The sequence below is a fragment of the Amblyomma americanum genome, chromosome 7, assembly GCF_052857255.1.
Source record: "Amblyomma americanum isolate KBUSLIRL-KWMA chromosome 7, ASM5285725v1, whole genome shotgun sequence".
NCBI lineage: Eukaryota > Metazoa > Arthropoda > Arachnida > Ixodida > Ixodidae > Amblyomma > Amblyomma americanum.
The window spans coordinates 150,579,522-150,607,240 of record NC_135503.1 but is presented as its reverse complement, the minus strand read 5'-3'; the positions used below and the strand labels follow the sequence as shown (position 1 = coordinate 150,607,240).

Below are 27,719 nucleotides of genomic sequence, written 5' to 3'. Positions count from 1 at the left end.
TTGTAAAACAACCAAGGCTAAATACCAAAAGATAGAACAGGGCAGGATAAAACCAGAACAAGATGAGACAAAAAATTGACATTTTGCCACAGATGCCAAGCTCTGCTATGTTGCGAAGATTCCCGAGCCTCAAGGTTGTGTCGTATACCTTCTCGAAGTCGAAAAATACTGCAAAACAGTGCTTGAACAGGAAAATTTGTCGTGCTAGTTGGTGCTGATTCGTTGCTGTTGACAGCGCTTAGAAACATGGACAGAAGACAAAGTCATGAAAGACGACGTCACAGGCGCTGAACTTCAACTTCATTTAAGAACCACCGAAACCTTGTATATACCGAAAACACAGGAGGCAACAAGAGGCGAAAATTTTATGCACTTGTGGCAACCGAAATGATATGGCAAGTAGTTGTAGGCTAAATACCAAAAGATAGAACAGGGCAGGATAAAACCAGAACAAGATGAGACAAAAAATTGACATTTTGCCACAGATGCCAAGCTCTGCTATGTTGCGAAGTATCCCGAGCCTCAAGGTTGTGTCATATACCTTCTCGAAGTCGAAAAATACTGCAAAGCAGAGCTTGAACAGGAAAATTTGTCGGGCTAGTTGGTGCTGATTCGTTGCTGTTGACAGCGCTTAGAAACATGGACAGAAGACAAAGTCATGAAAGACGACGTCACAGGCGCTGAACTTCAACTTCATTTAAGAACCACCGAAACCTTGCATATATACCGAAAACACAGGCGCCAACAAGAGGCGAAAATTTTATGCACTTGTGGCAACCGAAATGATATGGCAAGTAGTTGTAAAACAACCAAGGCTAAAAACCAAAAGATAGAACAGGGCAGGATAAAACCAGAACAAGATGAGACAAAAAATTGACACTTTGCCACAGATACCAAGCTATGCGATGTTGCGAATATTCCCGAGCCTCAAGGTTGTGTCGTATTCCTTCTCGAGGTCGAAAAATACTGCAAAACAGTGCTTGAACAGGAAAAGTTGTCGGGCTAGTTGGTGCTGATTCATTGCTGCTGACAGTGCCTAAAAACATGGACAGAAGACAAAGTCATGAAAGACGACGTCACAGGCGCTGAACTTCAACTTCATTCAAGAACCACCGAAACACTGCATATATACCCAAAACACAGGCGCGAATAAGAGGCGAAAATTTTATGCACACTCGTGGCAACAGAAATGATAATGCAAGTAGTTGTAAAACAACCAAGGCTAAATACCAAAAGATAGAACAGGGCAGGATAAAACCAGAACAAGATGAGACAAAAAATTGACACTTTGCCTCAGATGCCAAGCTCTGCTATGTTGCGAAGATTCCCGAGCCTCAAGGTTGTGTCGTATACCTTCTCGAAGTCGAAAAATACTGCAAAACAGTGCTTGAACAGGAAAATTTGTCGTGCTAGTTGGTGCTGATTCGTTGCTGTTGACAGCGCCTAGAAAAATGGACAGAAGACAAAGTCATGAAAGACGACGTCACAGGCGCTGAACTTCAACTTCATTTAAGAACCACCGAAACCTTGCATATATACCGAAAACACAGGCGCCAACAAGAGGCGAAAATGTTATGCACTTGTGGCAACCGAAATGATATGGCAAGTAGTTGTAAAACAACCGAGGCTAAATACCAAAAGATAGAACAGGGCAGGATAAAACCAGAACAAGATGAGACAAAAAATTGACACTTTGCCACAGATGCCAAGCTATGCTAAGTTGCGAAGATTCCCGAGCTACAAGGTTGTGTCATATACCTTCTCGAAGTCGAAAAATACTGTAAAACAGTGCTTGAACAGGAAAATGTGTCGGGCTAGTTGGTGCTGATTCGTTGTTGTTTACAGCGCTTAGAAACATGGACAGAAGACAAAGTCATGAAAGACGACGTCACAGGCGCTGAACTTCAACTTCATTCAAGAACCACCGAAACACTGCATATATACCCAAAACACAGGCGCGAATAAGAGGCGAAAATTTTATGCACACTCGTGGCAACAGAAATGATAATGCAAGTAGTTGTAAAACAACCAAGGCTAAATACCAAAAGATAGAACAGGGCAGGATAAAACCAGAACAAGATGAGACAAAAAATTGACATTTTGCCACAGATGCCAAGCTCTGCTATGTTGCGAAGATTCCCGAGCCTCAAGGTTGTGTCGTATACCTTCTCGAAGTCGAAAAATACTGCAAAACAGTGCTTGAACAGGAAAATTTGTCGTGCTAGTTGGCGCTGATTTGTTGCTGTTGACAGCGCTTAGAAACATGGACAGAAGACAAAGTCATGAAAGACGACGTCACAGGCGCTGAACTTCAACTTCATTTAAGAACCACCGAAACCTTGTATATACCGAAAACACAGGAGGCAACAAGAGGCGAACATTTTATGCACTTGTGGCAACCGAAATGATATGGCAAGTAGTTGTAGGCTAAATACCAAAAGATAGAACAGGGCAGGATAAAACCAGAACAAGATGAGACAAAAAATTGACATTTTGCCACAGATGCCAAGCTCTGCTATGTTGCGAAGTATCCCGAGCCTCAAGGTTGTGTCATATACCTTCTCGAAGTCGAAAAATACTGCAAAGCAGAGCTTGAACAGGAAAATTTGTCGGGCTAGTTGGTGCTGATTCGTTGCTGTTGACAGCGCTTAGAAACATGGAAAGAAGACAAAGTCATGAAAGACGACGTCACAGGCGCTGAACTTCAACTTCATTTAAGAACCACCGAAACCTTGCATATATACCGAAAACACAGGCGCCAACAAGAGGCGAAAATTTTATGCACTTGTGGCAACCGAAATGATATGGCAAGTAGTTGTAAAACAACCAAGGCTAAATAACAAAAGATAGAACAGGGCAGGATAAAACCAGAACAAGATGAGACAAAAAATTGACACTTTGCCACAGATACCAAGCTATGCGATGTTGCGAATATTCCCGAGCCTCAAGGTTGTGTCGTATTCCTTCTCGAGGTCGAAAAATACTGCAAAACAGTGCTTGAACAGGAAAAGTTGTCGGGCTAGTTGGTGCTGATTCGTTGCTGCTGACAGTGCTTAAAAACATGGACAGAAGACAAAGTCATGAAAGACGACGTCACAGGCGCTGAACTTCAACTTCATTTAAGAACCACCGAAACCTTGTATATACCGAAAACACAGGAGGCAACAAGAGGCGAAAATTTTATGCACTTGTGGCAACCGAAATGATATGGCAAGTAGTTGTAGGCTAAATACCAAAAGATAGAACAGGGCAGGATAAAACCAGAACAAGATGAGACAAAAAATTGACATTTTGCCACAGATGCCAAGCTCTGCTATGTTGCGAAGTATCCCGAGCCTCAAGGTTGTGTCATATACCTTCTCGAAGTCGGAAAATACTGCAAAGCAGAGCTTGAACAGGAAAATTTGTCGGGCTAGTTGGTGCTGATTCGTTGCTGTTGACAGCGCTTAGAAACATGGACAGAAGACAAAGTCATGAAAGACGACGTCACAGGCGCTGAACTTCAACTTCATTTAAGAACCACCGAAACCTTGCATATATACCGAAAACACAGGCGCCAACAAGAGGCGAAAATTTTATGCACTTGTGGCAACCGAAATGATTTGGCAAGTAGTTGTAAAACAACCAAGGCTAAATAACAAAAGATAGAACAGGGCAGGATAAAACCAGAACAAGATGAGACAAAAAATTGACACTTTGCCACAGATACCAAGCTATGCGATGTTGCGAATATTCCCGAGCCTCAAGGTTGTGTCGTATTCCTTCTCGAGGTCGAAAAATACTGCAAAACAGTGCTTGAACAGGAAAAGTTGTCGGGCTAGTTGGTGCTGATTCGTTGCTGCTGACAGTGCTTAAAAACATGGACAGAAGACAAAGTCATGAAAGACGACGTCACAGGCGCTGAACTTCAACTTCATTCAAGAACCACCGAAACACTGCATATATACCCAAAACACAGGCGCGAATAAGAGGCGAAAATTTTATGCACACTCGTGGCAACAGAAATGATAATGCAAGTAGTTGTAAAACAACCAAGGCTAAATACCAAAAGATAGAACAGGGCAGGATAAAACCAGAACAAGATGAGACAAAAAATTGACACTTTGCCTCAGATGCCAAGCTCTGCTATGTTGCGAAGATTCCCGAGCCTCAAGGTTGTGTCGTATACCTTCTCGAAGTCGAAAAATACTGCAAAACAGTGTTTGAACAGGAAAATTTGTCGTGCTAGTTGGTGCTGATTCGTTGCTGTTGACAGCGCTTAGAAACATGGACAGAAGACAAAGTCATGAAAGACGACGTCACAGGCGCTGAACTTCAACTTCATTTAAGAACCACCGAAACCTTGCATATATACCGAAAACACAGGCGCCAACAAGAGCCGAAAATGTTATGCACTTGTGGCAACCGAAATGATATGGCAAGTAGTTGTAAAACAACCAAGGCTAAATACCAAAAGATAGAACAGGGCAGGATAAAACCAGAACAAGATGAGACAAAAAATTGACACTTTGCCACAGATGCCAAGCTCTGCTATATTGCGAATTATCCCGAGCTACAAGGTTGTGTCATACACCTTCTCGAAGTCGAAAAATACTGTAAAACAGTGCTTGAACAGGAAAATTTGTCGGGCTAGTTGGTGCTCATTCGTTGTTGTTTACAGCGCTTAGAAACATGGACAGAAGACAAAGTCATGAAAGACGACGTGAAAGGCGCTGAACTTCACCTTCAGTTTAGAACCACCGAAACACTGCATATGTACCGAAAACACAGGCGCCGACAAGAGGAGAAAATTTTATGCACTCGTGGCAAACAGAAATGATATGGCAAGTAGTTGTAAAACAACCAAGCCTAAATACCAATGATAGAACAGGGGAGGATAAAACCAGAAAAAAATGAGACAAAAAAATTGACATTTTGCCACAGATGCCAAGCTCTGCTATGTTGCGAAGGATCCCGAGCCTTAAGGTTGTGTCGTATGCTTTCTCGAGGTCGAAAAATACTGCAAAACAGTGCTTGAACAGGAAAAGTTGTCGGGCTAGTTGGTGCTGATTCGTTGCTGTTGACAGCGCTTAGAAACATGGACAGAAGACAAAGTCATGAACGACGACGTCACAGGCGCTGAACTTCAACTTCATTTAAGAACCACCGAAACACTGCATGTATACCCAAAACAAAGGCGCCAATAAGACGCGAAAATTTTATGCACACTCGTGGCAACAGAAATGATATGGCAAGTAGTTGTAAAACAACCAAGGTTAAATAGCTAAAGAAAGAAGAGGGCAGGATAAAACCAGAACAAGATTAGACAAAAAATTGACATTTTGCCACAGATGCCAAGCTCTGCTATGTCGCGAAGAATCACGAGCCTCAAGGTTGTGTCGTATGCCTTCTCGAGGTCGAAAAATACTGCAAAACAGTGCTTGAACCGGAAAATTTGTCGGGCTAGTTGGTGCTGATTCGTTGTTGTTGACAGCGCTTAGAAACATGGACAGAAGACAACGTCATGAAAGACGACGTCCCAGGCGCTGAACTTCAACTTCATTTAAGAACCACCGAAACACTGCATGTATACCCAAAACACAGGCGACAACAAGAGGCAAAAAATTTATGCACTCGTGGCAACAGAAATGATATGGCAATTAGTTGTAAAACAACCAAGGCTAAATACCAAAGATAGAACAGGGGAGGATAAAACCAGAACAAGAGGAGACAAGAAATTGACATTTTGCCACAGATGCCAAGCTCTGCTATGTTGCGAAGAATCACGAGCCTCAAGGTTGTGCGGTATACCTTCTCGAGATCGAAAAATACTGCAATACAGTGCTTGAACCGGAAAATTTGTCGGGCTTGTTGGTGCTGATTCGTTGTTGTTGACAACGCTTAGCAACATGGACAGAAGTCAAAGTCATGAAGGACGACGTCACAGGCGCTGAACTTCAACTTCAGTTAAGAACCACCGAAACACTGCATATATACCGAAAACACAGGCGCCAACAAGAGGTGAAAATTTTATGCACTCGTGGCAACAGAAATGATATGGCAAGTAGTTGTAAAACAACCAAGCCTAAATACCAAAGATAGAACAGGGGAGGATAAAACCAGAATAAAATGAGACAAAAAATTGACACTTTGCCTCAGATGCCAAGCTCTGCTATGTTGCGAAGATTCCCGAGCCTCAAGGTTGTGTCGTATACCTTCTCGAAGTCGAAAAATACTGCAAAACAGTGCTTGAACAGGAAAATTTGTCGTGCTAGTTGGTGCTGATTCGTTGCTGTTGACAGCGCTTAGAAACATGGACAGAAGACAAAGTCATGAAAGACGACGTCACAGGCGCTGAACTTCAACTTCATTTAAGAACCACCGAAACCTTGCATATATACCGAAAACACAGGCGCCAACAAGAGGCGAAAATGTTATGCACTTGTGGCAACCGAAATGATATGGCAAGTAGTTGTAAAACAACCAAGGCTAAATACCAAAAGATAGAACAGGGCAGGATAAAACCAGAACAAGATGAGACAAAAAATTGACACTTTGCCACAGATGCCAAGCTATGCTAAGTTGCGAAGATTCCCGAGCTACAAGGTTGTGTCATATACCTTCTCGAAGTCGAAAAATACTGTAAAACAGTGCTTGAACAGGAAAATTTGTCGGGCTAGTTGGTGCTGATTCGTTGTTGTTTACAGCGCTTAGAAACATGGACAGAAGACAAAGTCATGAAAGACGACATCACAGGCGCTGAACATCAACTTCATTCAAGAACCACCGAAACACTGCATATATACCCAAAACACAGGCGCGAATAAGAGGCGAAAATTTTATGCACACTCGTGGCAACAGAAATGATAATGCAAGTAGTTGTAAAACAACCAAGGCTAAATACCAAAAGATAGAACAGGGCAGGATAAAACCAGAACAAGATGAGACAAAAAATTGACATTTTGCCACAGATGCCAAGCTCTGCTATGTTGCGAAGATTCCCGAGCCTCAAGGTTGGGTCGTATACCTTCTCGAAGTCGAAAAATACTGCAAAACAGTGCTTGAACAGGAAAATTTGTCGTGCTAGTTGGTGCTGATTCGTTGCTGTTGACAGCGCTTAGAAACATGGACAGAAGACAAAGTCATGAAAGACGACGTCACAGGCGCTGAACTTCAACTTCATTTAAGAACCACCGAAACCTTGTATATACCGAAAACACAGGAGGCAACAAGAGGCGAAAATTTTATGCACTTGTGGCAACCGAAATGATATGGCAAGTAGTTGTAGGCTAAATACCAAAAGATAGAACAGGGCAGGATAAAACCAGAACAAGATGAGACAAAAAATTGACATTTTGCCACAGATGCCAAGCTCTGCTATGTTGCGAAGTATCCCGAGCCTCAAGGTTGTGTCATATACCTTCTCGAAGTCGAAAAATACTGCAAAGCAGAGCTTGAACAGGAAAATTTGTCGGGCTAGTTGGTGCTGATTCGTTGCTGTTGACAGCGCTTAGAAACATGGACAGAAGACAAAGTCATGAAAGACGACGTCACAAGCGCTGAACTTCAACTTCATTTAAGAACCACCGAAACCTTGCATATATACCGAAAACACAGGCGCCAACAAGAGGCGAAAATTTTATGCACTTGTGGCAACCGAAATGATATGGCAAGTAGTTGTAAAACAACCAAGGCTAAATAACAAAAGATAGAACAGGGCAGGATAAAACCAGAACAAGATGAGACAAAAAATTGACACTTTGCCACAGATGCCAAGCTCTGCTATATTGCGAATTATCCCGAGCTACAAGGTTGTGTCATACACCTTCTCGAAGTCGAAAAATACTGTAAAACAGTGCTTGAACAGGAAAATTTGTCGGGCTAGTTGGTGCTCATTCGTTGTTGTTTACAGCGCTTAGAAACATGGACAGAAGACAAAGTCATGAAAGACGACGTGAAAGGCGCTGAACTTCACCTTCAGTTTAGAACCACCGAAACACTGCATATGTGCCGAAAACACAGGCGCCGACAAGAGGAGAAAATTTTATGCACTCGTGGCAAACAGAAATGATATGGCAAGTAGTTGTAAAACAACCAAGCCTAAATACCAATGATAGAACAGGGGAGGATAAAACCAGAAAAAAATGAGACAAAAAAATTGACATTTTGCCACAGATGCCAAGCTCTGCTATGTTGCGAAGGATCCCGAGCCTTAAGGTTGTGTCGTATGCTTTCTCGAGGTCGAAAAATACTGCAAAACAGTGCTTGAACAGGAAAAGTTGTCGGGCTAGTTGGTGCTGATTCGTTGCTGTTGACAGCGCTTAGAAACATGGACAGAAGACAAAGTCATGAACGACGACGTCACAGGCGCTGAACTTCAACTTCATTTAAGAACCACCGAAACACTGCATGTATACCCAAAACAAAGGCGCCAATAAGACGCGAAAATTTTATGCACACTCGTGGCAACAGAAATGATATGGCAAGTAGTTGTAAAACAACCAAGGTTAAATAGCTAAAGAAAGAAGAGGGCAGGATAAAACCAGAACAAGATTAGACAAAAAATTGACATTTTGCCACAGATGCCAAGCTCTGCTATGTCGCGAAGAATCACGAGCCTCAAGGTTGTGTCGTATGCCTTCTCGAGGTCGAAAAATACTGCAAAACAGTGCTTGAACCGGAAAATTTGTCGGGCTAGTTGGTGCTGATTCGTTGTTGTTGACAGCGCTCAGAAACATGGACAGAAGACAACGTCATGAAAGACGACGTCCCAGGCGCTAAACTTCAACTTCATTTAAGAACCACCGAAACACTGCATGTATACCCAAAACACAGGCGACAACAAGAGGCAAAAAATTTATGCACTCGTGGCAACAGAAATGATATGGCAATTAGTTGTAAAACAACCAAGGCTAAATACCAAAGATAGAACAGGGGAGGATAAAACCAGAACAAGAGGAGACAAGAAATTGACATTTTGCCACAGATGCCAAGCTCTGCTATGTTGCGAAGAATCACGAGCCTCAAGGTTGTGCGGTATACCTTCTCGAGATCGAAAAATACTGCAATACAGTGCTTGAACCGGAAAATTTGTCGGGCTTGTTGGTGCTGATTCGTTGTTGTTGACAACGCTTAGCAACATGGACAGAAGTCAAAGTCATGAAGGACGACGTCACAGGCGCTGAACTTCAACTTCAGTTAAGAACCACCGAAACACTGCATATATACCGAAAACACAGGCGCCAACAAGAGGTGAAAATTTTATGCACTCGTGGCAACAGAAATGATATGGCAAGTAGTTGTAAAACAACCAAGCCTAAATACCAAAGATAGAACAGGGGAGGATAAAACCAGAATAAAATGAGACAAAAAATTGACACTTTGCCTCAGATGCCAAGCTCTGCTATGTTGCGAAGATTCCCGAGCCTCAAGGTTGTGTCGTATACCTTCTCGAAGTCGAAAAATACTGCAAAACAGTGCTTGAACAGGAAAATTTGTCGTGCTAGTTGGTGCTGATTCGTTGCTGTTGACAGCGCTTAGAAACATGGACAGAAGACAAAGTCATGAAAGACGACGTCACAGGCGCTGAACTTCAACTTCATTTAAGAACCACCGAAACCTTGCATATATACCGAAAACACAGGCGCCAACAAGAGGCGAAAATGTTATGCACTTGTGGCAACCGAAATGATATGGCAAGTAGTTGTAAAACAACCAAGGCTAAATACCAAAAGATAGAACAGGGCAGGATAAAACCAGAACAAGATGAGACAAAAAATTGATACTTTGCCACAGATGCCAAGCTATGCTAAGTTGCGAAGATTCCCGAGCTACAAGGTTGTGTCATATACCTTCTCGAAGTCGAAAAATACTGTAAAACAGTGCTTGAACAGGAAAATTTGTCGGGCTAGTTGGTGCTGATTCGTTGTTGTTTACAGCGCTTAGAAACATGGACAGAAGACAAAGTCATGAAAGACGACATCACAGGCGCTGAACTTCAACTTCATTCAAGAACCACCGAAACACTGCATATATACCCAAAACACAGGCGCGAATAAGAGGCGAAAATTTTATGCACACTCGTGGCAACAGAAATGATAATGCAAGTAGTTGTAAAACAACCAAGGCTAAATACCAAAAGATAGAACAGGGCAGGATAAAACCAGAACAAGATGAGACAAATAATTGACATTTTGCCACAGATGCCAAGCTCTGCTATGTTGCGAATTATCCCGAGCTACAAGGTTGTGTCATACACCTTCTCGAAGTCGAAAAATACTGTAAAACAGAGCTTGAACAGGAAAATTTGTCGGGCTAGTTGGTGCTGATTCGTAGTTGTTTACAGCGCTTAGAAACATGGACAGAAGACAAAGTCATGAAAGACGACGTGAAAGGCGCTGAACTTCAACTTCATTTAAGAACCACCGAAACACTGCATATATACCCAATACAAAGGCGCCAATAAGACGCGAAAATTTTATGCACACTCGTGCCAACAGAAATGATATGGCAATTAGTTGTAAAACAACCAAGGCTAAATACCAAAGATAGAACAGGGGAGGATAAAACCAGAACAAGAGGAGACAAGAAATTGACATTTTGCCACAGATGCCAAGCTCTGCTATGTTGCGAAGAATCACGAGCCTCAAGGTTGTGCGGTATACCTTCTCGAGGGCGAAAAATACTGCAAAACAGTGCTTGAACAGGACACGTTGTCGGGCTTGTTGGTGCTTATTCGTTGTTGTTGACAACGCTTAGAAACATGGACAGAAGTCAAAGTTATAAAGGACGACGTCACAGGCGCTGAACTTCAACTTCAGTTAAGAACCACCGAAACACTGCATATATACCGAAAACACAGGCGCCAACAAGAGGTGAAAATTTTATGCACTCGTGGCAACAGAAATGATATGGCAAGTAGTTGTAAAACAACCAAGCCTAAATACCAAAGATAGAACAGGGGAGGATAAAACCAGAATAAAATGAGACAAAAAATTGACACTTTGCCACAGACGCCAAGCTCTGCTATGTTGCGAAGATTCCCGAGCCTCAAGGTTGTGTCGTATACCTTCTCGAGGTCGAAAAATACCGCAAAACAGTGCTTGAACAGGAAACGTTGTCGGGCTAGTTGGTGCTGATTCGTTGCTGTTGACAGCGCTTAGAAACATGGACAGAAGACAAAGTCATGAAAGACGACGTCACAGGCGCTGAACTTCAACTTCATTTAAGAACCACCGAAACCTTGCATATATACCGAAAACACAGGCGCCAACAAGAGGCGAAAATGTTATGCACTTGTGGCAACCGAAATGATATGGCAAGTAGTTGTAAAACAACCAAGGCTAAATACCAAAAGATAGAAGAGGGCAGGATAAAACCAGAACAAGATGAGACAAAAAATTGACACTTTGCCACTGATGCCAAGCTATGCTATGTTGCGAAGATTCCCGAGCTACAAGGTTGTGTCATATACCTTCTCGAAGTCGAAAAATACTGTAAAACAGTGCTTGAACAGGAAAATTTGTCGGGCTAGTTGTTGCTGATTCGTTGTTGTGGACAGCGCCTAGAAACATGGAGAGAAGACAAAGTCATGAAAGACGACATCACAGGCGCTGACTTCAACTTCATTTAAGAACCACCGAAACCCTGCATATATACCGAAAACACAGACGCCAACAAGAGGCGAAAATTTTATGCACTTGTGGCAACAGAAATGATATGGCAAGTAGTTGTAAAACAACCAAGCCTAAATACCAATGATAGAACAGGGGAGGATAAAACCAGAACAAAATGAGACAAAAAAATTGACATTTTGCCACAGATGCCAAGCTCTGCTATGTTGCGAAGGATCCCGAGCCTTAAGGTTGTGTCGTATACCTCCTCGAGGTCGAGAAATACTGCAAAACAGTGCTTGAGCAGGAAAAGTTGTCGGGCTAGTTGTTGCTGATTCGTTGTTGTGGACAGCGCTTAGAAACATGGAGAGAAGACAAAGTCATGAAAGACGACATCACAGGCGCTGACTTCAACTTCATTTAAGAACCACCGAAACCCTGCATATATACCGAAAACACAGACGCCAACAAGAGGCGAAAATTTTATGCACTTGTGGCAACAGAAATGATATGGCAAGTAGTTGTAAAACAACCAAGCCTAAATACCGAAAGATAGAACAGGGCAGAAAAAAACCAGAACAAGATGAGACAACTAATTGACATTTTGCCACAGATGCCAAACTCTGCTATGTTGTGAAGAATCCCGAGCCTCAAGGTTGTGTCGTATACCTTCCCGAGGTCGAAAAATACTGCAAAACAATGCTTGAACCGGAAAATTTGTCGGGCTTGTTGTTGCTGATTGGTTGTTGTTGACAGCGCTTAGAAACATGGACAGAAGACAAAGTCATGAAAGACGACGTCACAGGCGCTGAACTTCAACTTCATTTAAGAACCACCGAAACCTTGCATATATACCGAAAACACAGGCGGCAACAAGAGGCGAAAATTTCATGCACTTGTGGCAACCGAAATGATATGGCAAGTAGTTGTAGGCTAAATACCAAAAGATAGAACAGGGCAGGATAAAACCAGAACAAGATGAAACAAAAAATTGACATTTTGCCACAGATGCCAAGCTCTGCTATGTTGCGGAGTATCCAGAGCCTCAAGGTTGTGTCATATACCTTCTCGAAGTCGAAAAATACTGCAAAACAGTGCTTGAACAGGAAAATTTGTCGGGCTAGTTGGTGCTGATTCGTTGCTGTTGACAGCGCTTAGAAACATGGACAGAAGACAAAGTCATGAAAGACGACGTCACAGAAGCTGAACTTCAACTTCATTTAAGAACCACCGAAACCTTGCATATATACCGAAAACACAGGCGCCAACAACAGGCGAAAATTTTATGCACTTGTGGCAACCGAAATGATATGGCAAGTAGTTGTAAAACAACCAAGGCTAAATACCAAAAGATAGAACAGGGCAGGATAAAACCAGAACAAGATGAGACAAAAAATTGACACTTTGCCACAGATGCCAAGCTATGCTATGTTGCGAAGATTCCCGAGCTACAAGGTTGTGTCATATACCTTCTCGAAGTCGAAAAATACTGTAAAACAGTGCTTGAACAGGAAAATTTGTCGGGCTAGTTGGTGCTGATTCGTTGTTGTTTTCAGCGCTTAGAAACATGGACAGAAGACAAAGTCATGAAAGACGACGTGAAAGGCGCTGAACTTCACCTTCAGTTTAGAACCACCGAAACACTGCATATGTACCGAAAACACAGGCGCCAACAAGAGGCGAAAATTTTATGCACTCGTGGCGAACAGAAATGATATGGCAAGTAGTTGTAAAACAACCAAGCCTAAATACCAATGATAGAACAGGGGAGGATAAAACCACAACAAAATGAGACAAAAAAATTGACATTTTGCCACAGATGCCAAGCTCTGCTATGTTGCGAAGGATCCCGAGCCTTAAGGTTGTGTCGTATACCTTCTCGAGGTCGAAAAATACTGCAAAACAGTGCTTGAACAGGAAAAGTTGTCGGGCTAGTTGGTGCTGATTCGTTGCTGTTGGCAGCGCTTAGAAACATGGACAGAAGACAAAGTCATGAACGACGACGTCACAGGCGCTGAACTTCAACTTCATTTAAGAACCACCGAAACACTGCATATATACCCAAAACAAAGGCGCCAATAAGACGCGAAAATTTTATGCACACTCGTGGCAACAGAAATGATATGGCAAGTAGTTGTAAAACAACCAAGGTTAAATAGCTAAAGATAGAACAGGGCAGGATAAAAACAGAACAAGATTAGACAAAAAATTGACATTTTGCCACAGATGCCAAGCTCTGCTATGTCGCGAAGAATCACGAGCCTCAAGGTTGTGTAGTATGCCTTCTCGAGGTCGAAAAATACGGCAAAACAGTGCTTGAACCGGAAACTTTGTCGGGCTAGTTGGTGCTGATTCGTTTTTGATGACAGCGCTTAGAAACATGGACAGAAGACAAAGTCATGAAAGACGACGTCACAGGCGCTGAACTTAAACTTCATTTAAGAATCACCGAAACCTTGCATATATACCGAAAACACAGGCGCCAACAAGAGGCGAAAATGTTATGCACTTGTGGCAAACGAAATGATATGGCAAGTAGTTGTAAAACAACCAAGGCTAAATACCAAAAGATAGAACAGGGCAGGATAAAACCAGAACAAGATGAGACAAAAAATTGACACTTTGCCACAGATGCCAAGCTCTGCTATGTTGCGAAGAATCACGAGCCTCAAGGTTGTGCGGTATACCTTCTCGAGGGCGAAAAATACTGCAAAACAGTGCTTGAACAGGACACGTTGTCGGGCTTGTTGGTGCTGATTCGTTGTTGTTGACAACGCTTAGAAACATGAACCGAAGTCAAAGTCCTGAAGGACGACGTCACAGGCGCTGAACTTCAACTTCAGTTAAGAACCACCGAAACACTGCCTATATACCGAAAACACAGGCGACAACAAGAGGTGAAAATTTTATGCACTCGTGGCAACAGAAATGATATGGCAAGTAGTTGTAAAACAACCAAGGCTAAATACCAAAAGATAGAACAGGGCAGGATAAAACCAGAACAAGATGAGACAAAAAATTGACACTTTGCCACAGATTGCCAAGCTCTGCTATGTTGCGAAGGATCCCGAGCCTTAAGGTTGTGTCGTATACCTTCTCGAGGTCGAAAAATACTGCAAAACAGTGCTTGAACAGGAAAAGTTGTCGGGCTAGTTGGTGCTGATTCGTTGCTGCTGACAGCGCTTAGAAACATGGACAGAAGACAAAGTCATGAAAGACGACGTCACAGGCGCTGAACTTCAACTTCATTCAAGAACCACCGAAACACTGCATATATACCCAAAACACAGGCGCGAATAAGAGGCGAAAATTTTATGCACACTCGTGGCAACAGAAATGATAATGCAAGTAGTTGTAAAACAACCAAGGCTAAATACCAAAAGATAAAACAGGGCAGGATAAAACCAGAACAAGATGAGACAAAAAATTGACATTTTGCCACAGATGCCAAGCTCTGCTATGTTGCGAATTATCCCGAGCTACAAGGTTGTGTCATATACCTTCTCGAAGTCGAAAAATACTGCAAAACAGTGCTTGAACAGGAAAAGTTGTCGGGCTAGTTGGTACTGATTCGCTGCTGCTGACAGCGCGTAGAAACATGGACAGAAGACAAAGTCATGAAAGACGACGTCACAGGCGCTGAACTTCAACTTCATTTAAGAACCACCGAAACCTTGCATATATACCGAAAACACAGGCGGCAACAAGAGGCGAAAATTTTATGCACTTGTGGCAACCGAAATGATATGGCAAGTAGTTGTAGGCTAAATACCAAAATATAGAACAGGGCAGGATAAAACCAGAACAAGATGAGACAAAAAATTGACATTTTGCCGCAGATGCCAAGCTCTGCTATGTTGCGAAGTATCCCGAGCCTCAAGGTTGTGTCATACACCTTCTCGAAGTCGAAAAATACTGCAAAACAGTGCTTGAACAGGAAAATTTGTCGGGCTAGTTGGTGCTGATTCGTTGCTGTTGACAGCGCTTAGAAACATGGACAGAAGACAAAGTCATGAAAGACGACGTCACAGGCGCTGAACTTCAACTTCATTTAAGAACCACCGAAACCTTGCATATATACCGAAAACACAGGCGCCAACAAGAGGCGAAAATTTTATGCACTTGTGGCAACCGAAATGATATGGCAAGTAGTTGTAAAACAACCAAGGCTAAATACCAAAAGATAGAACAGGGCAGGATAAAACCAGAACAAGATGAGACAAAAAATTGACACTTTGCCACAGATACCAAGCTATGCGATGTTGCGAATATTCCCGAGCCTCAAGGTTGTGTCGTATTCCTTCTCGAGGTCGAAAAATACTGCAAAACAGTGCTTGAACAGGAAAAGTTGTCGGGCTAGTTGGTGCTGATTCGTTGCTGCTGACAGTGCTTAGAAACATGGACAGAAGACAAAGTCATGAAAGACGACGTCACAGGCGCTGAACTTCAACTTCATTCAAGAACCACCGAAACACTGCATATGTACCGAAAACACAGGCGCCAACAAGAGGAGAAAATTTTATGCACTCGTGGCAAACAGAAATGATATGGCAAGTAGTTGTAAAACAACCAAGCCTAAATACCAATGATAGAACAGGGGAGGATAAAACCAGAAAAAAATGAGACAAAAAAATTGACATTTTGCCACATATGCCAAGCTCTGCTATGTTGCGAAGGATCCCGAGCCTTAAGGTTGTGTCGTATGCTTTCTCGAGGTCGAAAAATACTGCAAAACAGTGCTTGAACAGGAAAAGTTGTCGGGCTAGTTGGTGCTGATTCGTTGCTGTTGACAGCGCTTAGAAACATGGACAGAAGACAAAGTCATGAACGACGACGTCACAGGCGCTGAACTTCAACTTCATTTAAGAACCACCGAAACACTGCATGTACACCCAAAACAAAGGCGCCAATAAGACGCGAAAATTTTATGCACACTCGTGGCAACAGAAATGATATGGCAAATAGTTGTAAAACAACCAAGGTTAAATAGCTAAAGAAAGAACAGGGCAGGATAAAACCAGAACAAGATTAGACAAAAAATTGACATTTTGCCACAGATGCCAAGCTCTGCTATGTCGCGAAGAATCACGAGCCTCAAGGTTGTGTCGTATGCCTTCTCGAGGTCGAAAAATACTGCAAAACAGTGCTTGAACCGGAAAATTTGTCGGGCTAGTTGGTGCTGATTCGTTGTTGTTGACAGCGCTTAGAAACATGGACAGAAGACAACGTCATGAAAGACGACGTCACAGGCGCTGAACTTCAACTTCATTTAAGAACCACCGAAACACTGCATGTATACCGAAAACAAAGGCGCCAACAAGAGGTGAAAATTTTATGCACTCGTGGCAACAGAAATGATATGGCAAGTTGTTGTAAAACAACCAAGCCTAAATACCAAAGATAGAACAGGGGAGGATAAAACCAGAATAAAATGAGACAAAAAATTGACACTTTGCCACAGATGCCAAGCTCTGCTATGTTGCGAAGATTCCCGAGCCTCAAGGTTGTGTCGTATACCTTCTCGAGGTCGAAAAATACGGCAAAACAGTGCTTGAACAGGAAACGTTGTCGGGCTAGTTGGTGCTGATTCGTTGTTGTTGACAGCGCTTAGAAACATGGACAGAAGACAAAGCCATGAAAGACGACGTCACAGGCGCTGAACTTCAACTTCATTTAAGAACCACCGAAACCTTGCATATATACCGAAAACACCGGCGCCAACAAGAGGCGAAAATGTTATGCACTTGTGGCAACCGAAATGATATGGCAAGTAGTTGTAAAACAACCAAGGCTAAATACCAAAAGATAGAACAGGGCAGGATAAAACCAGAACAAGATGAGACAAAAAATTGACACTTTGCCACAGATGCCAAGCTATGCTATGTTGCGAAGATTCCCGAGCTACAAGGTTGTGTCATATACCTTCTCGAAGTCGAAAAATACTGTAAAACAGTGCTTGAACAGGAAAATTTGTCGGGCTAGTTGGTGCTGATTCGTTGTTGTTTACAGCGCTTAGAAACATGGACAGAAGACAAAGTCATGAAAGACGACGTGAAAGGCGCTGAACTTCACCTTCAGTTTAGAACCACCGAAACCTTGCATATATACCGAAAACACAGGCGGCAACAAGAGGCGAAAATGTTATGCACTTGTGGCAACCGAAATGATATGGCAAGTAGTTGTAAAACAACCAAGGCTAAATACCAAAAGATAGAAGAGGGCAGGATAAAACCAGAACAAGATGAGACAAAAAATTGACACTTTGCCACTGATGCCAAGCTATGCTATGTTGTGAAGAATCCCGAGCTACAAGGTTGTGTCATATACCTTCTCGAAGTCGAAAAATACTGTAAAACAGTGCTTGAACAGGAAAATTTGTCGGGCTAGTTGGTGCTGATTTGTTGTTGTTTACAGCGCTTAGAAACATGGACAGAAGACAAAGTCATGAAAGACGACGTGAAAGGCGCTGAACTTCACCTTCAGTTTAGAACCACCGAAACCTTGCATATATACCGAAAACGCAGGCGGCAACAAGAGGCGAAAATGTTATGCACTTGTGGCAACCGAAATGATATGGCAAGTAGTTGTAAAACAACCAAGGCTAAATACCAAAAGATAGAAGAGGGCAGGATAAAACCAGAACAAGATGAGACAAAAAATTGACACTTTGCCACAGATGCCAAGCTATGCTATGTTGTGAAGATTCCCGAGCTACAAGGTTGTGTCATATACCTTCTCGAAGTCGAAAAATACTGTAAAACAGTGCTTGAACAGGAAAATTTGTCGGGCTAGTTGGTGCTGATTTGTTGTTGTTTACAGCGCTTAGAAACATGGACAGAAGACAAAGTCATGAAAGACGACGTGAAAGGCGCTGAACTTCACCTTCAGTGTAGAACCACCGAAACACTGCATATGTACCGAAAACACAGGCGCCAACAAGAGGCGAAAATTTTATGCACTCGTGGCAAACAGAAATGATATGGCAAGTAGTTGTAAAACAACCAAGCCTAAATACCAATGATAGAACAGGGGAGGATAAAACCAGAACAAAATGAGACAAAAAAATTGACATTTTGCCACAGATGCCAAGCTCTGCTATGTTGTGAAGAATCCCGAGCCTCAAGGTTGTGTCGTATACCTTCCCGAGGTCGAAAAATACTGCAAAACAATGCTTGAAGCGGAAAATTTGTCGGGCTAGTTGGTGCTGATTCGTTGCTGTTGACAGCGCTTAGAAACATGGACAGAAGACAAAGTCATGAAAGACGACGTCACAGAAGCTGAACTTCAACTTCATTTAAGAACCACCGAAACCTTGCATATATACCGAAAACACAGGCGCCAACAAGAGGCGAAAATTTTATGCACTTGTGGCAACCGAAATGATATGGCAAGTAGTTGTAAAACAACCAAGGCTAAATACCAAAAGATAGAACAGGGGAGGATAAAACCAGAACAAAATGAGACAAAAAAATTGACATTTTGCCACAGATGCCAAGCTCTGCTATGTTGCGAAGGATCCCGAGCCTTAAGGTTGTGTCGTATACCTTCTCGAGGTCGAAAAATACTGCAAAACAGTGCTTGAACAGGAAAAGTTGTCGGGCTAGTTAGTGCTGATTCGTTGCTGTTGGCAGCGCTTAGAAACATGGACAGAAGACAAAGTCATGAAAGACGACGTCACAGGCGCTGAACTTCAACTTCATTTAAGAACCACCGAAACACTGCATATATACCCAAAACAAAGGCGCCAATAAGACGCGAAAATTTTATGCACACTCGTGGCAACAGAAATGATATGGCAAGTAGTTGTAAAACACCCAAGGTTAAATAGCTAAAGATAGAACAGGGCAGGATAAAAACAGAACAAGATTAGACAAAAAATTGACATTTTGCCACAGATGCCAAGCTCTGCTATGTGTCGAAGGATCCCGAGCCTTAAGGTTGTGTCGTATACCTTCTCGAGGTCGAAAAATACTGCAAAACAGTGCTTGAACAGGAAAAGTTGTCGGGCTAGTTGGTACTGATTCGCTGCTGCTGACAGCGCGTAGAAACATGGACAGAAGACAAAGTCATGAAAGACGACGTCACAGGCGCAGAACTTCAACTTCATTTCAGAAGCACCGAAACCTTGCATATATACCGAAAACACAGGCGGCAACAAGAGGCGAAACTTTTATGCACTTGTGGCAACCGAAATGATATGGCAAGTAGTTGTAGGCTAAATACCAAAAGATAGAACAGGGCAGGATAAAACCAGAACAAGATGAGACAAAAAATTGACATTTTGCCGCAGATGCCAAGCTCTGCTATGTTGCGAAGTATCCCGAGCCTCAAGGTTGTGTCATATACCTTCTCGAAGTCGAAAAATACTGCAAAACAGTGCTTGAACAGGAAAATTTGTCGGGCTAGTTGGTGCTGATTCGTTGCTGTTGACAGCGCTTAGAAACATGGACAGAAGACAAAGTCATGATAGACGACGTCACAGGCGCTGAACTTCAACTTCATTTAAGAACCACCGAAACCTTGCATATATACCGAAAACACAGGCGCCAACAAGAGGCGAAAATTTTATGCACTTGTGGCAACCGAAATGATATGGCAAGTAGTTGTAAAACAACCAAGGCTAAATACCAAAAGATAGAACAGGGCAGGATAAAACCAGAACAAGATGAGACAAAAAATTGACACTTTGCCACAGATACCAAGCTATGCGATGTTGCGAATATTCCCGAGCCTCAAGGTTGTGTCGTATTCCTTCTCGAGGTCGAAAAATACTGCAAAACAGTGCTTGAACAGGAAAAGTTGTCGGGCTAGTTGGTGCTGATTCGTTGCTGCTGACAGTGCTTAGAAACATGGACAGAAGACAATGTCATGAAAGACGACGACACAGGCGCTGAACTTCAACTTCATTCAAGAACCACCGAAACACTGCATATATACCCAAAACACAGGCGCGAATAAGAGGCGAAAATTTTATGCACACTCGTGGCAACAGAAATGATAATGCAAGTAGTTGTAAAACAACCAAGGCTAAATACCAAAAGATAGAACAGGGCAGGATAAAACCAGAACAAGATGAGACAAAAAATTGACATTTTGCCACAGATGCCAAGCTCTGCTATGTTGCGAATTATCCCGAGCTACAAAGTTGTGTCATATACCTTCTCGAAGTCGAAAAATACTGTAAAACAGTGCTTGAACAGGAAAATTTGTCGGGCTAGTTGGTGCTCATTCGTTGTTGTTTACAGCGCTTAGAAACATGGACAGAAGACAAAGTCATGAAAGACGACGTGAAAGGCGCTGAACTTCACCTTCAGTTTAGAACCACCGAAACTCTGCATATGTACCGAAAACACAGGCGGCAACAAGAGGCGAAAATTTTATGCACTTGTGGCAACCGAAATGATATGGCAAGTAGTTGTAAAACAACCAAGGCTAAATACCAAAAGATAGAACAGGGCAGGATAAAACCAGAACAAGATGAGACAAAAAATTGACACTTTGCCACAGATGCCAAGCTATGCTATGTTGCGAAGATTCCCGAGCTACAAGGTTGTGTCATACCTTCTCGAAGTCGAAAAATACTGTAAAACAGTGCTTGAACAGGAAAATTTGTCGGGCTAGTTGGTGCTGATTCGTTGTTGTTTACAGCGCTTATAAACATGGACAGAAGACAAAGTCATGAAAGACGACGTGAAAGGCGCTGAACTTCACCTTCAGTTTAGAACCACCGAAACACTGCATGTATACCCAAAACACAGGCGCCAACAAGAGGCGAAAATTTTATGCACACTCGTGGCAACAGAAATGATATGGCAAGTAGTTGTAAAACAACCAAGGTTAAATTGCTAAAGAAAGAACAGGGCAGGATAAAACCAGAACAAGATTAGACAAAAAATTGACATTTTGCCACAGATGCCAAGCTCTGCTATGTCGCGAAGGATCCCGAGCCTTAAGGTTGTGTCGTAAACCTTCTCGAGGTCGAAAAATACTGCAAAACAGTGCTTGAACCGGAAAATTTGTCGGGCTAGTTGGTGCTGATTCGTTGTTGTTGATAGCGCTTAGAAACATGGACAGAAGACAACGTCATGAAAGACGACGTCACAGGCGCTGAACTTCAACTTCATTTAAGAACCACCGAAACACTGCATGTATACCCAAAACACAGGCGACAGCAAGAGGCGAAAATTTTATGCACACGTGGCAACAGAAATGATATGGCAAGTAGTTGTAAAACAATCAAGCCTAAATACCAAAGATAGAACAGGGGAGGATAAAACCAGAATAAAATGAGACCAAAAATTGACACTTTGCCACAGATGCCAAGCTCTGCTATGTTGCGAAGATTCCCGAGCCTCAAGGTTGTGTCGTATACCTTCTCGAGGTCGAAAAATACGGCAAAACAGTGCTTGAACAGGAAACGTTGTCGGGCTAGTTGGTGCTGATTCGTTGTTGTTGACAGCGCTTAGAAACATGGACAGAAGACAAAGCTATGAAAGACGACGTCACAGGCGCTGAACTTCAACTTCATTTAAGAACCACCGAAACCTTGCATATATACCGAAAACACAGGCGCCAACAAGAGGCGAAAATGTTATGCACTTGTGGCAACCGAAATAATATGGCAAGTAGTTGTAAAACAACCAAGGCTAAATACCAAAAGATAGAACAGGGCAGGATAAAACCAGAACAAGATGAGACAAAAAATTGACATTTTGCCGCAGATGCCAAGCTCTGCTATGTTGCGAAGTATCCCGAGCCTCAAGGTTGTGTCATATACCTTCTCGAAGTCGAAAAATACTGCAAAACAGTGCTTGAACAGGAAAATTTGTCGGGCTAGTTGGTGCTGATTCGTTGCTGTTGACAGCGCTTAGAAACATGGACAGAAGACAAAGTCATGAAAGACGACGTCACAGGCGCTGAACTTCAACTTCATTTAAGAACCACCGAAACCTTGCATATGTACCGAAAACACAGGCGCCAACAAGAGGCGAAAATTTTATGCACTTGTGGCAACCGAAATGATATGGCAAGTAGTTGTAAAACAACCAAGGCTAAATACCAAAAGATAGAACAGGGCAGGATAAAACCAGAACAAGATGAGACAAAAAATTGACACTTTGCCACAGATACCAAGCTATGCGATGTTGCGAATATTCCCGAGCCTCAAGGTTGTGTCGTATTCCTTCTCGAGGTCGAAAAATACTGCAAAACAGTGCTTGACCAGGAAAAGTTGTCGGGCTAGTTGGTGCTGATTCGTTGTTGTGGACAGTGCTTAGAAACATGGACAGAAGACAAAGTCATGAAAGACGACGTCACAGGCGCTGACTTCAACTTCATTTAAGAACCACCGAAACCCTGCATATATACCGAAAACACAGACGCCAACAAGAGGCGAAAATTTTATGCACTTGTGGCAACAGAAATGATAAGGCAAGTAGTTGTAAAACAACCAAGCCTAAATACCGAAAGATAGAACAGGGCAGAAAAAAACCAGAACAAGATGAGACAAAAAATTGACATTTTGCCATAGATGCCAAGCTCTGCTATGTTGTGAAGAATCCCGAGCCTCAAGGTTGTGTCGTATACCTTCCCGAGGTCGAAAAATACTGTAAAACAGTGCTTGAACAGGAAAATTTGTCGGGCTAGTTGGTGCTCATTCGTTGTTGTTTACAGCGCTTAGAAACATGGACAGAAGACAAAGTCATGAAAGACGACGTGAAAGGCGCTGAACTTCACCTTCATTTAAGAACCACCGAAACACTGCATGTATACCCAAAACAAAGGCGCCAATAAGACGCGAAAATTTTATGCACACTCGTGGCAACAGAAATGATATGGCAAGTAGTTGTAAAACAACCCAGGTTAAATTGCTAAAGAAAGAACAGGGCAGGATAAAACCAGAACAAGATTAGACAAAAAATTGACATTTTGCCACAGATGCCAAGCTCTGCTATGTCGCGAAGAATCACGAGCCTCAAGGTTGTGTCGTATGCCTTCTCGAGGTCGAAAAATACTGCAAAACAGTGCTTGAACCGGAAAATTTGTCGGGCTAGTTGGTGCTGATTCGTTGTTGTTGATAGCGCTTAGAAACATGGACAGAAGACAACGTCATGAAAGACGACGTCACAGGCGCTGAACTTCAACTTCATTTAAGAACCACCGAAACACTGCATGTATACCCAAAACACAGGCGACAGCAAGAGGCGAAAATTTTATGCACACGTGGCAACAGAAATGATAAGGCAAGTAGTTGTAAAACAACCATGCCTAAATACCGAAAGATTGAACAGGGCAGAAAAAAACCAGAACAAGATGAGACAAAAAATTGACATTTTGCCACAGATGCCAAACTCTGCTATGTTGTGAAGAATCCCGAGCTTCAAGGTTGTGTCGTATACCTTCCCGAGGTCAAAAAATACTGCAAAACAATGCTTGAACCGGAAAATTTGTCGGGCTTGTTGTTGCTGATTGGTTGTTGTTGACAGCGCTTAGAAACATGGACAGAAGACAAAGTCATGAAAGACGACGTCACAGGCGCTGAACTTCAACTTCATTTAAGAACCACCGAAACCTTGCATATATACCGAAAACACAGGCGGCAACAAGAGGCGAAAATTTTATGCACTTGTGGCAACCGAAATGATATGGCAAGTAGTTGTAGGCTAAATACCAAAAGATAGAACAGGGCAGGATAAAACCAGAACAAGATGAGACAAAAAATTGACATTTTGCCACAGATGCCAAGCTCTGCTATGTTGCGGAGTATCCCGAGCCTCAAGGTTGTGTCATATACCTTCTCGAAGTCGAAAAATACTGCAAAACAGGGCTTGAACAGGAACATTTGTCGGGCTAGTTGGTGCTGATTCGTTGCTGTTGACAGCGCTTAGAAACATGGACAGAAGACAAAGTCATGAAAGACGACGTCACAGAAGCTGAACTTCAACTTCATTTAAGAACCACCGAAACCTTGCATATATACCGAAAACACAGGCGCCAACAAGAGGCGAAAATTTTATGCACTTGTGGCAACCGAAATGATATGGCAAGTAGTTGTAAAACAACCAAGGCTAAATACCAAAAGATAGAACAGGGCAGGATAAAACCAGAACAAGATGAGACAAAAAATTGACACTTTGCCACAGATGCCAAGCTATGCTATGTTGCGAAGATTCCCGAGCTACAAGGTTGTGTCATATACCTTCTCGAAGTCGAAAAATACTGTAAAACAGTGCTTGAACAGGAAAATTTGTCGGGCTAGTTGGTGCTGATTCGTTGTTGTTTACAGCGCTTAGAAACATGGACAGAAGACAAAGTCATGAAAGACGACGTGAAAGGCGCTGAACTTCACCTTCAGTTTAGAACCACCGAAACACTGCATATGTACCGAAAACACAGGCGCCAACAAGAGGCGAAAATTTTATGCACTCGTGGCGAACAGAAATGATATGGCAAGTCGTTGTAAAACAACCAAGCCTAAATACCAAAGATAGAACAGGGGAGGATAAAACCAGAACAAGAGGAGACAAGAAATTGACATTTTGCCACAGATGCCAAGCTCTGCTATGTTGCGAAGTATCCCGAGCCTCAAGGTTGTGTTATATACCTTCTCGAAGTCGAAAAATACTGCAAAACAGTGCTTGAACAGGAAAATTTGTCGGGCTAGTTGGTGCTGATTCGTTGCTGTTGACAGCGCTTAGAAACATGGACAGAAGACAAAGTCATGAAAGACGACGTCACAGGCGCTGAACTTCAACTTCATTTAAGAACCACCGAAACCTTGCATATATACCGAAAACACAGGCGCCAACAAGAGGCGAAAATTTTATGCACTTGTGGCAACCGAAATGATATGGCAAGTAGTTGTAAAACAACCAAGGCTAAATACCAAAAGATAGAACAGTGCAGGATAAAACCAGAACAAGATGAGACAAAAAATTGACACTTTGCCACAGATACCAAGCTATGCGATGTTGCGAATATTCCCGAGCCTCAAGGTTGTGTCCTATTCCTTCTCGAGGTCGAAAAATACTGCAAAACAGTGCTTGAACAGGAAAAGTTGTCGTGCTAGTTGGTGCTGATTCGTTGCTGCTGACAGTGCTTAGAAACATGGACAGAAGACAAAGTCATGAAAGACGACGTCACAGGCGCTGAACTTCAACTTCATTCAAGAACCACCGAAACACTGCATATATACCCAAAACACAGGCGCGAATAAGAGGCGAAAATTTTATGCACACTCGTGGCAACAGAAATGATAATGCAAGTAGTTGTAAAACAACCAAGGCTAAATACCAAAAGATAGAACAGGGCAGGATAAAACCAGAACAAGATGAGACAAAAAATTGACATTTTGCCACAGATGCCAAGCTCTGCTATGTTGCGAATTATCCCGAGCTACAAGGTTGTGTCATATACCTTCTCGAAGTCGAAAAATACTGTAAAACAGTGCTTGAACAGGAAAATTTGTCGGGCTAGTTGGTGCTCATTCGTTGTTGTTTACAGCGCTTAGAAACATGGACAGAAGACAAAGTCATGAAAGACGACGTGAAAGGCGCTGAACTTCACCTTCAGCTTAGAACCACCGAAACACTGCATATGTACCGAAAACACAGGCGCCAACAAGAGGAGAAAATTTTATGCACTCGTGGCAAACAGAAATGATATGGCAAGTAGTTGTAAAACAACCAAGCCTAAATACCAATCATAGAACAGGGGAGGATAAACCAGAAAAAAATGAGACAAAAAAATTGACATTTTGCCACATATGCCAAGCTCTGCTATGTTGCGAAGGATCCCGAGCCTTAAGGTTGTGTCGTATGCTTTCTCGAGGTCGAAAAATATTGCAAAACAGTGCTTGAACAGGAAAAGTTGTCGGGCTAGTTGGTGCTGATTCGTTGCTGTTGACAGCGCTTAGAAACATGGACAGAAGACAAAGTCATGAACGACGACGTCACAGGCGCTGAACTTCAACTTCATTTAAGAACCACCGAAACACTGCATGTATACCCAAAACAAAGGCGCCAATAAGACGCGAAAATTTTATGCACACTCGTGGCAACAGAAATGATATGGCAAGTAGTTGTAAAACAACCAAGGTTAAATAGCTAAAGAAAGAACAGGGCAGGATAAAACCAGAACAAGATTAGACAAAAAATTGACATTTTGCCACAGATGCCAAGCTCTGCTATGTCGCGAAGAATCACGAGCCTCAAGGTTGTGTCGTATGCCTTCTCGAGGTCGAAAAATACTGCAAAACAGTGCTTGAACCGGAAAATTTGTCGGGCTAGTTGGTGCTGATTCGTTGTTGTTGACAGCGCTTAGAAACATGGACAGAAGACAACGTCATGAAAGACGACGTCACAGGCGCTGAACTTCAACTTCATTTAAGAACCACCGAAACACTGCATGTATACCCAAAACACAGGCGACAGCAAGAGGCGAAAATTTTATGCACTCGTGGCAACAGAAATGATATGGCAATTAGTTGTAAAACAACCAAGGCTAAAAACCAAAGATAGAACAGGGGAGGATAAAACCAGAACAAGAGGAGACAAGAAATTAACATTTTGCCACAGATGCCAAGCTCTGCTATGTTGCGAAGAATCACGAGCCTCAAGGTTGTGCGGTATACCTTCTCGATGGCGAAAAATACTGCAAAACAGTGCTTGAACAGGACACGTTGTCGGGCTTGTTGGTGCTTATTCGTTGTTGTTGACAACGCTTAGAAACATGGACAGAAGTCAAAGTCACGAAGGACGACGTCACAGGCGCTGAACTTCAACTTCAGTTAAGAACCACCGAAACACTGCATATATACCGAAAACACAGGCGCCAACAAGAGGTGAAAATTTTATGCACTCGTGGCAACAGAAATGATATGGCAAGTAGTTGTAAAACAACCAAGCCTAAATACCAAAGATAGAACAGGGGAGGATAAAACCAGAATAAAAAGAGACAAAAAATTGACACTTTCCACAGATGCCAAGCTCTGCTATGTTGCGAAGATTCCCGAGCCTCAAGGTTGTGTCGTATACCTTCTCGAGGTCGAAAAATACGGCAAAACAGTGCTTGAACAGGAAAAGTTGTCGGGCTAGTTGGTGCTGATTCGTTGTTGTTGACAGCGCTTAG

The 27,719-nt window shown here is 42.6% G+C and overlaps 1 protein-coding gene across 1 annotated transcript in view; it reads right to left on the bottom strand.

Annotated features, from left to right (window-relative positions):
- LOC144098172 (phospholipid-transporting ATPase ABCA3-like) overlaps positions 1–27,719 on the bottom strand; it is a 679,994-nt gene that overhangs the window by 197,801 nt on the left and 454,474 nt on the right. The gene's annotated exons all lie outside the window — the stretch shown is intronic.